We start from the raw sequence: 17,671 nt of genomic DNA, 5'->3' as shown, positions 1-17,671 counted from the left end.
GTGATGGAGTAGAACTGCCGAATATGGTTTTCTAGACTGTAATCTTTACAGGCACAGACCGTCACATCTTTCTCCCATGGAGTGGATGGTGGGTTTGAACCGCCAACCTTTCAGTTAGCAGCCAAGCAATTAGCCACTGGGCCACTAGGGCTCCTTGGAAGTATACTACTGAGGCTAAAAAAATAAAAAATAAACGTAGAGACCCTGTAGCAGAGTAGAACCGCCCCACAGGGTTTCCAAGAAGCAGCTATTGGATTTGAGGCTGCTGACTTTTTGGTTAGCAGCCATAGCTCTCAACCACTATGCCACCAAGGCTCCACTGAGGCTGGAAGTGTGGACAAATTCTCGAGAGTTGGTTATTTTTATCTACTTCGTACAGATGATAGGAAACCGAGTTCAGAGATGTTAAGTACCTTAGTAAGCACCTCAGATGGGACCGAAACTCAGAGGTCTGTCTGCTCCGAAGCTCGTGCTTTGTCCGTGACCCCACTGTCTCAGTAGACAGGGTGAGCATATACTTTTATGTTCTTCTGTTGTGGGTTTTTTATAGGTGTGTGTGTGTGTGTGTGTGTGTGTGTGTGTGTGTGTTTAACTTTGCCTGTCTGGAACGTTCTGTGGTAAATGGTATGAGTCAGAATCTGCTGTCCACATGTCATTGTTATCCATTCCCCATATGAATGTAGAGAATACTTCTTTCTTTCATCATTTTATTTTCACTTGATTTGTTATACATTGAGCTCAAATGAATATGTTCACATCTGCTCTGCCATTAAGTTTTGACAAATGCCACGTATGTTCTATAGACTGGCAGGTGTTTCCCCTGGTTTTACCTAAAAAACAAAAACCCTGCACAGTTGTTTTTCCATATAAATGTTATTACTTTAGAAACTTTTACAAAATTTATTTTGATTCTAATTAGTTGTATTTTATTTTTTATTTACATTTGCATTACTGGTTTTTTGGTTTTATTGTATTGTGGTCAGAGAATATAGTCTATAATATTTCCCGGTTTTGAACCTTACTGAGATTTTCTTTGTAACTGAATATATGTTGTTTTTATAAATGTTTCATGGATGCTTAAAAATAGGGCTGTTCTCTGTAGGGTACAAAGTTTAGTATAGTCAACTTTATTAACTAAGTTTTCTATGTACTTTTTTTTGGCAATTGATTTGTGATTGGCTCAGAGAGTTTGACAAAACTCCCATTTTTTTTTTTTTATAAATGACTATTTCAGTACTTGCTTACTATGTCCCCTTCTTTTGGGAGCACTCTCTCTATTCCTACCCCATGGTTTTTATTGGTGTCCACCAATCTCAACGACCTGTCCTTTTGATCATAGACATGCACATAACCCGGATCTGGCCAGGCCCAGGACCCTGCATTCATCAGTGGCAGAAATCCAGTTCAAGATATAAGGGATTTCATTGGGTGTAACTGGGCAGTCCAGGGACAAGAGCTATTGGCTAGCTCTGGTACAACCGGATAACCAGTAAAGCCAATTGCCATCAAGTTGATCCCAATTCATGGTGACCCCATGTGTGCAGAGTAGAACTGCTGCATAGGGTTTTCATGGTCGTGACCTTTTGGAAGCATCTTCCAAGGGACATCAGGATGGGTTCACGGCTCGTGCAGTGACTGGGCATTTCCACTGTCAGGTATTTAGGAAGAGACAGTGTTCTGGAGCAGGACGTGAAGAATCAGAAGGGGCCTTAGATGAGAATGGTAGAAAAACTTCCTCCCTTTGGAGCTGATGGTTGGGTCAGTTTGACTTGTTTTGCAGAGAGGGAAGGCCTGGGGCAGATCTGGAGGATGGAGGTGAGCTCCCCTCCTTACATGGAGGCAGGTGCTTCTCAGAAAGGGAGCCTCGATCAAGTCTGGGTGTGCACAGTGTTGCCGTCTGCGTTGTGCTGGCACCTTCAGGGCGGCCTGGCCCGTTCTGTGTTCAGGACGAGTAGCCAAGGGAGACAGTATCCTTTCCGTCAAGGCCAGATCAGGGGTAATGGGAGCACTACTAGGTCAAAAGGTATTCATTCAGAAAGGCTTCTGGCACATATTAGCAGATTTCTCTCCAAAAGGTTTGTATGGACTTATCCTTTTCCCATCAGCATTGTGTGTAAACAGTTTTTCCTTGTATCATTACCAGCACTGGGTATTATAATCTTTTTTACCTTTGGCAGTCTAAACCAACCAGTTGCCATCAACTTGACTTTGACTCATGGTGACCCCCATGTGTGTCAGAATAGAACTGTGCCCCTAGGATTTTCAGTGGCTGATTTTTCAGAAGTAGATAGCCAGGACTTTCTTCTGAGGCATCTCTCGGTAGACTTGAACCTCCCAATTTTGAATTAGCAGCTGGGCACATTAGCCATTTGTACCTCCCAGGGATTCCTTGCCAACCTAGTAGGTGAGAAAAGATATGTCATAGGTTTGGTTGTTGTTATGGTGGTGGTGTCTGTATGTGTGTGTGTGGTGTACGGTTCTTCCCCCCCAACCCCCTGTTTTTTTTTTTTTTTTTCCAACCCCCTGTTTTTTAATGTCCTTTGGTTACCAGAGAGATTGTACACCCTTTCATGAAGTCACTGGCCTTTTAAATCTTGGTCCATTACCACTTCATGTCCATTACCTATTTTTTAATGGGAGTATTCTTTTTCTTTTAACAGATTTATAAGAGTGAGTTATATATTGGGAACGGTATCTCTTTGTTTCTCAAATGTCAAAATGCAGTTTCTCAGTTTCTGCTTTAACTTTTAAATTTCTGTGAATACCATGTGGAAGTTTCAAGTTTTTGTGTAGTCAAATTCATCACATTTTAAAATGGTTTCTAGCTTTGGTGTCATTTTTTAAAAGACTTTCCCCTTATTTCCCAAGATTAAATAAATATTCCTCTAATTTTTTTCTAGCACTTTTATTGTTTTTGTGTGTGTGTTTTTGCATTTTTACTTCTAATCCGTCTGGAATTTATTAAGGTGTGAGGTAGGGATCCAGCTTCATTTTTTAACACAAAAAAATTTAAAGCAGGTGTTACTAATCACCTACGACAATCATTAAAAAATCCAAATAAAATGTAAAACATCTAACTTTAGGCATGTATTTCCTGGTGAAACCTCCAAGCTAAAGTAACTTATAAAATACACTCCCAGACTCAGTAATTGTTTTGAATTCCTTTAATGGGTTGTTTAGCTACAAGCTTGTTGTAAGTCAAGAAAGTTTTGTCCAGAAAGAATGAGTTTTAAATATTATTCATCTGTAGTCATTATTCATCTTTAGCCATTTTTTTCTGGCAGCACTTATTGATTTATTAAGTCCATACTAGCTCATGGCAATAAATCCATAAATTCCAGGGTTGAAATTAAGAGAGATGAGCATCCAATTTACACAAAAGTAATATTGAGTCATTAAAACACAACTTAATGGGGCGGGGGGCAGGATCCAACTCTTTCACTCCACTTGAAATTATATCTGATCAACATCTCTCTTTGTAAGTGAAAACAGCCTGACTCAAATACTTGTGTGGGGTTAGGGTGCAAACTTGAGACACTGACAGAACCATGGCCGAGCAGGGCAGAGAATGAGAGATTGAATTGGGGGAATGGGGAACAAGAAATGAGTGGAGAATAACCAACACAGGGCTTATGGGCGTTCTGAAGGAAACCCCCAGCCTCTGGTGAACACTGGTGCTCTTTTACCCTATCTGTTGTTGTTGGGCACTATAGAGATGATTCTGACTCATAGCAACCCTATATGACAGAGCAGAACTGCCCCACAGGGTTTCCTAGGCTGTAATCTTGATGGGAGCAGATCGCCAGGTCTTTTCTCCCAAGAAGCTGCCGGTGGGCTCGAACTGCTGACCTTTTGGTTAGCAGCCAAACCCTTGGCTCTTGAGCCACCAGGGCTCCTCTTACCCCATGTAGGGAATCCAGTTCTTCCAGCTCACTCCCATGTTGTTATCACCCAACCACCCTGGCACTATAGGTAGGCTTTGGCAGCTGGGGTGGGTGTGAATTGGAGGATCTGCAAGGCCTTGGGCTCCTAGTGGTTTACCTGGACCCCTGGTAACATGGCAGAGGGCAGCCTTGCCCTCCCCCTCTCATCTTAGGGACCACTGAGGGAGGGACCTGGTCTCCATGGTCAGGGAACAACAAAGCTACAAGAGCCGTGTTTCTGCGACTCTGCTGGAGCTTTCGCTGTGGCTTGATCTGTAGTTGTACCAGGGCCAGAAGTGCAGTGAGTCTCTGGTCCACCTCCGACATCAGGGCTATAGGGCCGGAGGCATCAAAGCCAGCCAGCCAAGCCTGGAGGTGGGGTGGGGGATGGAGGCGAGTAGCCTTTGGGGATTTTGTCCTGAGGGACTCTCTGCATTCCTGGCTCCCCAGCAGGCAGTAAAAGAGGTACCAGGAGGACAGGTTCAGGGCAAATCCAAGCACCCCAGGAGAAACTAGCTTGTTAGAGGAGGCCACACCCAGGTTGATTGGCCTTCCTGCTGGGGAGGCAGAGGAGGGCCCAGAGCTGGGGGAATTTGGGCAGAAGTGTCTATGGGATCTTGTTTGCCTGGCCAGGCACGGCTTTCCAATTACACTGGTTTTGACATTATGAAAAATAATGGATTTTTTTTAGGGAAAGACTAGCAATGGACTCACGAAGTCCATAAACTTACCTCTCTAATACTAACATTGAGCAAACACCTGGAGAAGTGCTTACCTTTTGAAAATTCACTTTATTTGGTTGAGTACTTTAATTACAAGGAAGTTCCTTATAATATTGTCGCTTTGGAGAAGAGAGTTTCTCCCAAAATATTATTATAGATCAATGCCTTGCACAAGTTGACAACCCTGGAAAGGAGAAAGTCACTCTAAAGTTGGAAGTATTTATTCAGCAAAGAACCAACTCTTCTAAATTTGTTGAAGCTGATTCAATATTTTGTTTCAAATCCCATATTAAAAGTTCAACATGAAAATAAATTTTAGTGTCATGATTATTTTGTTGTTCCCACGTGTGGGTTGGGTTTGTACTGTCAAGTTGATTCTGTCTTGCAGTGACCCTATATAACAGAGCAGAACATCCCCCTAGGGTTTCCTAGGCTGTAATCTTTATGGGAGCAGATCACCAGGTCTTTTCTCCTATCAACCTTTTAGTTAGCACCCAAGCACTTAACCACTGCATTACCAGGGCTCCTTGTGGCTATTCTAAGGATCAGTAAATATAACAGACTGAGGGCTATGATAAGTAAGCTTATGTACACACATACTTTTTACCTCTTCTGAAACAAGAGATTTTTTTTTAACAACTTTTTGAGATGTAATTCACACACTACACAATTCACCCATGTAATGTGTAAAATTCAGTGGCTTTTAATGCAGTCACAGAGTTGTGCAACCATCACCATAATCAATTTTAGAACATTATGATCACCCTCAAAAGAAACCCGACACTCCTTAGCTGTCAAATCCCTATCTCCCTTTTTCCTTTAGGCCTAGGAAACTACTAACCTATTTTCTGTCCCTGTATATTACCTGTTCCAGACATTTCATATAAATGGAATCATACAGTATGTGGCCTTTGATGTCTGGCTTCTTTCACTCAGCATAATGTTGTCTTGTTTCATCCATGCTCGGCATATTTCCGTACTTCATTATTTCTAATGGCCAAGTAATATTTCATTGTATCGGTATACCACATTTTGTTTATCCATTCATTTGTTGCTGGACATTTGGGTTGTTTCCACTTTTTGGCTATTGTGAATAATGCTGCTACGCACATTCACAGACAAGTTTTTGTGTGGACGTGTGTTTTCATTTCTCTTGAGTACATACCTAAGAGTGGAATTACTGGGTCATATATATATATATATTTTTTATGGTAGCTCCGTGTTTAACTTTTTGAGGAACTGCCAGACTGTTTTCCAAAGCAGCTGCACCATTTTACATTCCTACCAGCAGTGTAGGAGGGCTTCAATTTCTCCACATCCTTGACAACACTTGTTATTATCCGTTTTTTTTTTTTTTATTCCAGCCATCCTTGTGGGAATGAAGAAAGTAAGACATTCTTAAAAATAAAAATAATGGTTAAACCTAAACAATCTCCTGGAAGATATTGGATTATTTTTCATTATTAACATATTTAATTACAATTAGAACAGCTGTGCACAAATAATGTGTTAACAGTTTACTTCCTGGGTGGGTTAAATGTGCCCATGCACTCATTTTCTCTACATACAAGTAAAGTTCTAAGATTGTGCAAGGGAAAACTTATCCAAACCTAATAAAAATTATCATAAATTCCATAGAGGAAAATTTAAATGAGAGATTTTACTGTACATACTTTCACGAAGCTTTGGTCATTCCATTTCACCCAGTGAAAATATTCCTACAGATCCCAAACAGCTCTTCACTATGAGAAGTCTCAACGCAGACACCAGTGAAGAGAAAATTGTGGGGAAAAAACAGAAGGAACAATTTATCGTTTTGGATTGTTGTGGATTGAATTGTGTCCCCCTGCAAAATGTGTGTCAACTTGGCGAGGCCATGATTCTCAGTATTGTGTGACTGTCCGTCATTTTGTCATCTGATGTGTTTTTCCTATGTGTTGTAAATACTACCTCTATGATGTTAATGAGGTGGGATTATAGGCAGCTATGTTAATGAGGCAGGACTCAATCTACAAGATTAGGTTGTATTTTGAGTCAATCTCTTTAGAGATATAAAAGAGAGAAGCAAGCAGAGAGACAGGGACCTCCTACCACCAAGAATGAAGACCCAGGAGGGGAGCGTGTCCTTTGGACCCAGGGTCCCTGCTCCAAGAAGTTCCTAGACCAGGGAAGATTGATGACAAGGACCTTCCCTCAGAGCCGACAGACAGAAAAAGCTTCCCCCTGGAGCTGACACCCTGGATTTGGACTTCTAGCCTCCTAGACTATGAGCGAATAAATTTCTATTTGTTAAAGCCATCAGCTTGTGGTATTTCTGTTAGAGCTGCACTAAATAACTAAGATCTGGATATTTTAAAACAGTGCTTATATAGCGCTTGTTGAGTACCAGGTGCCACTCCAAATGGTCATTAAGCTGCTGATTATTAATTTATTTCACCTTAATAACTGTTTTCATTCCCATTTTATAGATGAGAAAACAGGCACGACGAGGTTGAGTAACTTGCGCGGGGTCACATAGCTACGAATAGCAAAGCTAGGATTCAAACCCAGGAAGTCCAGTTCCAGAATCCATACTCATTATTAAATTTTCTGTGTCATATGTATTTGGGAGGATTGACAAAGTTGTACCAAATGTGTCTGCTGTGTTTATTGTAACCACCTGGCAGACCAAACCCTTTCATAAAACTGGGAAAACCAAGCCTCTCAAGGGTCATACACAGCCTGCCTATATTTGCATTGTGAATACCCAGTGGCCAATCAGATTCTCTTCCAAAGACAGAGAAAGCGATAATGAGTTTAGAGCAAGAGCAAGACAGCTTCTTGTGATTTGTCTCGCACGCCTTCTTTGTATTTCTCTGGGGGCTGCTTACCGCCTGATAGCCTTAATTGGGCAAATCTCATACATTCAGGCAAAATGTGTTTTATTTACCAGCCATCTGTTGATAAGAGGTGAGAGAAGAAATATGTCCCTTGAGGTATGCTTAGCAGAGTTTTAAGTTCTCACAGGCAAAATGTTTCTGAAAGAATCTGAAAGTAGTTCAACGACCTCACTCTCCTCAAAGCAGAATTCTCACCAGTTCCAACCCAAGGGCGGTTGGTCACCAGTTCAGCTTTGCCAAGGTGAAATGGAGGTGTGTGGAGGTGGGAGAGAGAAGCAGGGACCTGAGGAGCATGATCAACCTAAAGGGCAACAGGAGCGCCTAAGCGTCACAAAGTCGAGGATGCTCAACCTCAAGATAGAATTGTGAGTGAAATCACAATACTGGGGAAGCCAGCACAACTTGTACACGGCAAGGTCATGGAAGCTCCATAGACATACCCAAACTTCCTAAGGGACCGTATTACTGGGCTGAGGGCTGTGGGGACCGTGGTCTTAGGGAACATCTAGCTCATTTGGCATAACATAGTTTATAAAGAAAATGTTCTACTTTCTACTTTGGCAAGTAGCGTCTGGGGACTTAATAGCCTGTGAGAAGCCATCTAGGATACCGGTCTTACCACTTCAGGAACAAGGGAGAATGAGGAAAACTAAAGATACAAGGGAAAGATTAGTCCAAAGAACTAATGGACCACAACTACCACGGCCTCCACCAGACTGAGTCCAGTACAACTAGATTGTGCCCGGCTACCACCACTGACTGCTCTGACAGGGATCACAATAGAGGGTCCTGGACAGAGCTGGAGAAGAAAGTAGAACAAAATTCTAACTTGAAAAGAAAGACCAGACTTGCTGGCCTGACAGAGACTGGAGAAGCCCTGAGAGTATGGCCCCCAGACACCCTTTCAGTTCAGTAATGACGTCACTTTTGAGGTTTACCCTTGTCAAAGATTGGACAGGCCCATTAAAAAAAAAACAAAAACACGACTAAAGGGGCACAGGAGCCCAAGGGCAAAGACTAGAAGGCAGGAGGGAACAGGAAAGCTGGTAATAGGGAACCCACGGTTGAGAATGGAGAGTGTTGACATGTTGTGGGGTTGTTAATCAATGTCATAAAACAACATGGGTACTGTTTAATGAGAAACTAGTTTGTTCTGTAAACCTTCATCTAAAGTACAATTGAAAAAAAAAAATGAAATCATCCCTGCGAAGCCCCCTCCCACCCACCTCCGCCCTCTTGTTCTGTATGCCACCTTTCAGGACTATTAGGTTATGCTTAAACAAAATATTTTGGAAAGAATTATTAGTTAAGATGAATCCATCTGCCTTTTGAAAGTGTCCCATAGGCAAGAAATTTTGTTTTTCAATATCTCCTAACACAAGATTATAAAAATATTCACATACTTCTTATTTTAGTACTTTTATGATTTTAAAAATTTGTATTTTTGATCTTCTTGGAATTTATTTTGGTTAAAGAGAAGAACACAGCTATTGTTTTATTTTTTCCCAAATAAGTAGTCAGGTGCCTTAACACCATTGATTGAGTTTTGGAGCACATTTCTTGAGTTCTTTCCCCACTAATTTAAACTTTCACTGTTCTCCTTCTGAATTCTCGTGTATACTTATGTCAAGTTCTGGACTTATTGAGTTGCCTGTTTATTCCTGACTGTACTGTTTTATTCAGTGTGTTTTTTAAATACGTTTTAATATCTGACAGGGCATATCGCTCCCCAATTACTTTGGTTTTTTCAGGATTTTCTTTGCTTTTTTTTCATACTTGTTTCCCAGAAGAACTTCAGAATAATTTTCCAAGTTCCCCAACTATTCTGCTATTATTTTATAAAATTTCATTGAACTTACACATAACTTAAAAAACCTTCAATACATCTTTTCTGTATTGAGTTTTCCTATCAAAGAATAAGGTGTGCCTTTTGCTGGCACAAATATTTTGGGCTTTGCTGCTAACCAAAGGAGTCCTGGTGGTGCAGTGGTTAAGAACTCAGCTGCCAACCAAAAAGGTCAGTAGTTCAAATCCACCAGCTACTCCTTGGAAACTCTATGGGGCAGTTCTACTCTGTCCTATAGGGTCACTATGAGTCATAATTAACTCGATGGCAATGGGTTTGGTTTGGTTTTACTAACCAAAATGTTGGCAGTTTGAATCCAACTTGCTTCTCGACAGTCAAATGACATAGCTGGTGGGGAAGGTTTTGACCAGCATTTTCACACAGTGTTAACTATTTATCTTCAAGGAGAACAGAAACAATGACACCTGAATAAGATGGATGAGTTCATTGTTTATCTTAACATTTTTTCAAGGTTGAACACTTACCATTCATAATTTTGGGGCAAAGGTGTAAATGTTTTTACTGTATCTGACAAGATAATTCTGATGAGTAGGGTTTGAGAATTTGGTTAAAAATTCTCACACTGAGTGAGGCAGTGGAAAGCCCCAGGCTTCTGTGGCAGGGCTGCCTGCAGGGCGTGGCCCTGTGACACACGGTCTTGTAGTGGAAGGAGGGACGTGGGAGAGTCTAGGTCAGCTGCAAGAGAAATAGCCTCACCCAGAGGGGCTAAGTGGGAAGGGGGGATCAAGATGCCAACTCCGGAAGACAACTGAGGAGAGCTCTTGAAGACAGGCCACAGCCGACAGGTTCACAGTAGTATCCATGGGTCCTGGGCCTCTGCTAAATACTGTGTTAGCTGCCATGGAGTCAACACCCGACTCAGGATGACCCCATGCAATGGAACAAAATGCTGCCTGGACCTGTGCCATCCCTACAACAGGTTATGGATCAGACTGTTGTGATCCATAGAGTTTTCACTGGCTGATTTTTGGAAGTAGATTGCCCAGGCATTTTTTTACTAGCCCATCTTACTCTGGAAGTTTGCTGTAATTTGTTCAGTATCACAGCAACATGCAAGCCTCTACTGACAGAGGGGTCAGTGCAAAAAGTACATTGGCTGGGAATTGAACCCAGGTCTCCTGCATGAAGGGTGAGAATTCTACCACTGCACCGCCACTGTTCCCCGCTTCCTCCAATGCCTTATATACATCTTCTCAATCACTCACAAGGTAGCGATCAGTATCATTATCCCCATTCCACAGATGAGGAAACTGAGGCTTAGCCAAGTGGCTGGCAGGTGTAGAGGTGGGATTCAGGTCTCTCTGAACCGCTATGCCTTACTGCCTTCACACAGAGCAGGCACAAAGAAGATGTCAGTTGAATAGACAGGTGGGTGGTTGTTGGGATGGAGGAAATTGTAACAGAGAGGGGAACTGGGTGGACAGGGTACCAAACGGAAACGGTAGAGTGGAAAATTTCCATTGGAGACCCTTTTGAATTTTGCACCATATTAAAGTATTCTTCTCAAAATAAATACATCAAGTAACAAGGGGGGCTAATATCTTCTAAGCAGAATAAAGGGCCACTTTTGAAGGATCTAAAATCAGCTTAGCTTGTTTTCACTTTTCCCAAAACAAATGTTTTAAGCCCAGCATTATGTCCTGACTGCTTTACTTTTCTTATACATTAAAAATAAATGAAACAAAAATGGACAGAAAATTATTCACAGTAAGAATGACAGAAAATGCTTAATATTACCCTTTAATAAGAGACTTTACAAATTAGTTGTATTGAAGGCCTCACTAGAGGATTGGGTAAAGGTTATGAAAAAAAAACAAAAAACAATTTACTCAGGAGAAAATACATTTGTAAGAGCCAAGAGAAGCCAAATACCTTTAATAATCATACAAATGTAATTACAGCGTAAACTAAGCACTGTTTTCATTCACTAAAGTAGTTTCAGAATGTCTAACACCCTATTCTAGCAGAGGTGTGGTGAAATTGGTATACACTGACTTGAGGCAGCACCAAATCGGTACAATGTATTTTTTTTAAAATAGAAATAATCTTTAGGTTATTGTGTCTAACATATCTTAAAAATTTTATTGTGGTAAGATGTTTATAATAAAATTTTCTATTTTAACCATTTTTTAAAAATTTTCATTGTGCTTTGAGTGGAAGTTTATTTTAACCATTTTTAAGTGTACATTTCGGTGGCATTAATTACATTCATAATATTATGCAGCTATCACTGCTATTTCTCAAAATTTTTGCCATCCTAAACATACAATATATATTTGAAATATGAACTGCATACATATATAAGTTGTCATAAAAATGTACGTACCCATTGATTGATCAGTCTAAGTTTAGTATATTTTGTTTAAGGAAATTACCCAGAAGAAGGTTAGCCAAATGTGCAAAGATGTCAATTGCCTCATTATTTGTAATGCTAAAAAAATTGAATGAACTTACTGTACATAAACATAACGGAATATTAGGCAACCTTTGAAAACAATTAATGAAAATAATTTTTCCAAAGGAAATCATTTTATGCATGTGCAAAGATTTAGTTACATGGATGTTCATTAAGCATCATTTATGATAACAAAAGACTGAAAGCAATCTACGTATCCAACAATATGGCATAATTTTCGAAAAATAACTAATGGAAAATTCATCTTATGAGACACTACATATTTATTTAAGTTGATGCTATAAAATTATATTTGTTGGCATGCTGATGTGAATACTTTCAAGCTTTTTAAGAGAAAAAGTTGCCAAACAGTGTTAAAGTATATTGCACAAGAGTACTCACACTTTCCAATTTCAAAACTTGCTACAAAGCTACAGTAATCAAGACAGTGTGATACTGGCATAAGGACAGACATACAGATAAATCAAATAGAACTGAGAGTCAAGAAACAAACCCATACATCTATGGTCAACTGATTTTTGGCAGGGATGGAAGACCATTTAATGGGAAAAGAATAGTCTTTCAACGGATGGTGCTGAGACATTTGGATAACCACTTGCAAAATAATGAAGTTGGGCTCCTGTTTTCATCTTATACAAAAATTAACTCAAAACGAATGTGGTGCGATGGATGCTTTTGTGTGACTTTTCTCGCCATGGTCTTATAACTCCCACCCAAGTGATTGGGCAGGACTGTGCAGATAGAGTAGTTGTGGCCTAAGGAGGCGATTGGTCCATTTTGCCATCCTGCTGGGCTTGAAATGAGCCACCTCAGAGGCAGGACAGAGAAGATTCTATGACCACCAAGGAAGAACAGCCAGGAGCTGGCGTGTCCTTTGGGTTTGGGATCTCTGCGCTGAGAAGTTTCGGGGCCTAGGACACTGACAGAGAGCTGTAACCCTGAAGAGAAAGACTTTCTGGCAGAGAAGTGGTGGCAGGAGATACCCGTGCAGTGGGTTTCCCGGCCCACAGAATGAGAAAGCTAAGTGGCTTTGGGCAAAGGCCGAGGGCCAGGGAGAGGCATGCCTGTGAGCACACCTCAGATGAGGTTGTCCTGATGAAAGAACTGTATCCTGAGCACTCCTGAACCTGAATTATAACCTGTTACTTCCCTAATAAGCCCCATATTCGTGAGTATTGTCTGTGAGTTCTGTGTGGCCTTGCAAAGAATTATCAAACCCAGTGGAGAGGTACCGAGTGCTTTGGGAGGGACGGTTGGTGTCGGAATTGGTAAAGATGGCAGCGAGAGGGTGCATGTCTGACCTCTGCCTCACAGGAATCAGCCTTGGGGTGTTGATCTTGATTCTCCTTTCTGCTTGTGAAGTTACAGGAGGTCAGAAACCACCCACAAGCCATTTTTACAATGAATCAAAGACCTAGATGTGACCACTAAACCATATAATTCTTAGAAGAGAAAGTATGTGTAAATATTTGTGACCTTTGATTCGACAATGCTTTCTTAGAAATGTCACCAAAAGCCCAAGCAACTAAAGAAAAGATAGATAATTTGAACTTCATCAAAATTAAAAACTGCTGTGTGTCAAAGGATACTATTGAGAAAATGAAGACCACCTACTGAGTAGGAGAAAATATTTGTAAATTAAGTATGTGATAAGGGACTTGTATCCAGAATACATAAAAAGCTCTTAAAACAAACAAACAAAAAAACCCATTGCCGTTGAGTCGATTCTGACTCATATGGTGACCCTATAGGTCAGAGCAGAACTGCCACATAGAGTTTTCAAGGAGCGACTGGTGGATTCGAACTGCCGACCTTTTGGTTAGTCAAAAACCAAAAACCAAACCCAGTACCGTTGAGTCAATTCCAACTCATAGCAGCTGAGCTCTTAACCACTAAGGCACCAGGGCTTCCAAGAGCTCTTACAAATAACCCAATTTAAAAAGGGACAAATAATCCAATTAAAAAAATAAGCAAAGGGTTTGAATAGACAAGTCTTCAAAGAAGATATACAAATGGCCAATAAATACATGAAAAGATGCTTAAGATCGTTAGCAATTGGGGAAATGAAATGAAAATTACACCCAATAGGATGGCTATCCTCAAAAAAACAGGTAGTAACAAGTGTTGGCGAGGATGTGGAGAAATCAGAACTCTTATACACTGCTGGTGGGTATGTACAACGGTGTGTCCACTGTGGAAAAGTTTGGCAGTTCTTCGAAATGTTAAGCATAGAGTTACAATATGACCTAACAATTCCACTCCTAGGTATCTACCCAAGAGAGCTGAAAACATGTTCATACAAAACTTGTACAAGACTGTCCACAGCAGCATTATTCATAAAAGCCAAAAAGTGGAAATAACCCAAATGTTCATCAACTGATTAGTAAATAAACAATAACCAAAAAACCAAACCCGTTGCCATCGAGCCAATTCTGACTCATAGTGACCCTATAAGACAGAGTAGAACTGCCCCATAGGGTTTTCAAGGAGCACCTGGTGGATTTGAACTGCCGACCTCTTGGTTAGCAGCTGTAGCACTTAACCACTAAGCCACCAGGGTTTCCAGATAAACAATAGGAGGTATATACCCATGCAATGGAATATTATTTGGTCATAAAAAGGAATAAAGCACTGATACACGTTACAATGTGGCAGAACCTTGAAAACATGCTAACTTGAAAACATGCTAACTGAAGAAAGGTAGACACAAAAGTCCACATATTGTATGATTCCATTTATATGAAATATCCAGAATAGGCCAGTTGATAGAGAAAGTAGATTAGTGGTCGCCAGCATATGAGGGGAGGTGGTGGTGGAAATGTTTTGGAATTTGACGGTGGTGATAATTGCACAGCATTGTGAATGTACTAAAAACCACTGAACTGTACACTTTACAATGGTGAATTTTGTCTTATGTGAATTATATCTCAATTAAAAATTGCAAGATAATTTCAGTTCAAAAGTCTATCATCTATCTCTGGGTGGGAATTACACACAAATTTTTTGTTGCTTCTTAATCAAATGTATTATCTATTATTTCTAATGAAACTATTTAATAGGTATAATAACAAAAAAAGGTAAAAGAAAACTGAAATAAACATGGAAAATGATTAAGATAAAATTTGTTTGAAAAGCTGGAATGTAAAATAGTTCCACATCCTGCAACTTTGCAAAATAAATGTATGGTACTAGTGTTAGAAAAATAGAATAAAATGAAATAGTTATGTCAAAGTGGTAAGATTGTGTATGAATTAAAATTTTCTTCTTAACATTTTTGTATTATAATAATTGTCTTTACAAAAACCAAACCCATTGCTGCCGAGTCGATTCTGAGTCGACTCTGACTCATAGCGACCCTATAGGACAGAACAGACCTGCCCCACAGGGTTTCCAAGAAGTGGCTGGGGGATGTGAACTGCTGATCTTTACAAGTAGGTGGGAAATGAAAACATTTGCTTTAAAAATGAAGTGGGTTTCAGTTTATTTGCTTATTTATTCTCCATTGAAAGAGTTAATGATAACATTATCAAGTTCAAGTGCTTTTTTTCTTAAAATTCTTTCACTCATTCTACAAATCTTCACTGAATAAGTTTTACCTCTCTCGAACTTTTGTCATCTTTCCCTATTGTTCTGAGGTTTCCTTTTCTTCTTTTGTTAGTTTTATTCAAAATCGTTAATTTCTTTTGATGTGTTAAACTTATTAGAGTTTAACTCTGAATAATATTTTTTAATAATCTTAACAGTCTTTCTAATTTTGTTTTTCTTGTATTCTCTTAGGTATTTAATTGGGTATATTGTTGTTGTTGCTACTGGGTGCCATCCAGTTGATTCCGACTCATAACAACCCTATCTGACAGAGTAGAACTGCTCCACGGGGTTTCCTAGGCTGTAATTTTCACAGGAGCAGATCTCCAAGTCTTTCCGGGGAGGAGCCACTGGGTGGGTTCAAACTGCCAACCTTTTGATTAGCAGTGGAGTGCTTACTCATTGTACCACCAGGGCTCCTTAATTGGTTATGTTAGTGGCTTGTAAATATTAATCTTTTTCATCCAAGTTTTGCTTGTTAAATGGATATGCTCTTATTTTCTAATCTGTTTGACATCTTATGTATAACTTTTCCATTTTAAATTTATTACTTATCTCTTTTTCTAAAAATCTAGGCGTAGATCTAATTGCTTATTTTGCTGTTTTTCTTTTTTGTTAGCATAGGCATGAACAATAAATAGAAAAGCTCCTCCCATACAGCTTTAACTGGTATCTTTCTTTATTTGTCTTTAAAATAACATGTCTCCATGTTTGGTATTCCTTTTCAACACGATTGTTCCGCCTCAGGTTATTGCTTCCATTTTTGCCTGCTTGTGTATCGTTAGATGTATCGGCTTTCTCCCCAGTTTTTTTGCATTGCAGTCTGAAAACGTGTGTAAAATCCTCCTATATTTCTGAGAAAGCTTTCGTCTTCAAAATTGCAATTAATTTTTTGTGAAAGCTTAATGTACACTTGAGAAAGATGAGTCCCAATTTTTCCTGTTTGAATCAGTTCTTCCAAACTCCTCCTTTTGTAGAAGAAAAAATTGAGGCCCCCGAGGGGCAAGGGCTTGCTGGATCCCACAGTGAGGCTGGGGCAGAGCCTGTGCTTGGGGCCAATGAATGGAGTATTGTGGAGACTTGACGCCAACATGCTTCAACAGCACCCCTCCCCGGCTGGTGCTCCCTTCCGTTGAAAAGCCACAGAGTGGGGCAGCTTTGGGACAATCATCTTGGTTTGTGGGCTCTCCTTCTCCCTGTATCTTCCCTCCTGCACACAGCATCTTACTGACCTGCTTGCTCTCCTTGGTTCTTTCTTTGGCCTTCCCTGAACAAGGAGTTCTTTCTCAGGAGGCGAGCTCCTCATGCAAGCAGGCCTCCAGCGGGTCCTCCCACTGCTTTTCTGGGCATGCCCAGATACACTGGAATCCAGGATGAGCACAATTTAACCAGTCAAGCTGGGACCTGCTACCCTTGCTTTTGTACAGGCATGACTTATTTGAGCCAGGCTTTTAAATCATTCCACTTTTCTTTTCCTTAAATATGTTTTTTTATAAGATGCATAGGTTTAGATTCTGTCTTTTTAATCCAGTCTTTTTGATTCTGTTTTTTCAATAGAATTCAGTCCATTTACATGTAATCTTATAATTGTTGTAACTGTGTGAGCCTGCATTTTTCTCAGTTAATAAAATCCTTGTTTTTTCCTTAACTTAATATAGGATTTCTTTTGGGTGCTATGTATTTTTTTATTCATTTAAGTGAGATCGTGTGACATGTTCTGAACAACTCAGCTTACTAGTGTTTTACCATGTCTTCACTTACCTTACAAAAAGCAGCCTCTCTTACTTTCTACCTATTCTATCTGTATCTATTCTAACTCAGAAACATTTTTTTCTTAGAAATACATTCAGAATTTTTTTGTTATTTACTCACTGTCTTAGTCATCTAGCATTCCTGTAACAGAAATACCACAAGTGGATGGTTTTAACAAAGAAATTTATTCTCTCAAAGTCTAGGGCACCAGCTCCAGGGCAAAGCATTCACTCTCTGTCAGCTCTGGGGGAAGGTCCTTGTCATCAATCTTCCCCTGATCTAGGAGCTTCTCAGCACAGGGACCCCAGGTCCAAAGACGTGCTTCCCTCCTGGTTCTACATTCTTGGTGGTAGAAGGTCCCCCTGCCTCCTTGTTTGCTTCTCTCTTTTATATCTCAAAAGACATTGACTTAAGACACAACCTAATCTTGTAGATTGAGACCTGCCTCATTAAAATAACTGCCTCTAATTCTGCATCATTAACATCCTAGAGGTAGGGTTTATAACACATAGGAAAACCGTATCGAT

Source organism: Loxodonta africana, chromosome 6 (genome assembly GCF_030014295.1).
Source record: "Loxodonta africana isolate mLoxAfr1 chromosome 6, mLoxAfr1.hap2, whole genome shotgun sequence".
In the NCBI taxonomy this organism is placed as follows: Eukaryota; Metazoa; Chordata; class Mammalia; order Proboscidea; family Elephantidae; genus Loxodonta; species Loxodonta africana.
This window is presented reverse-complemented; position numbering follows the sequence as displayed.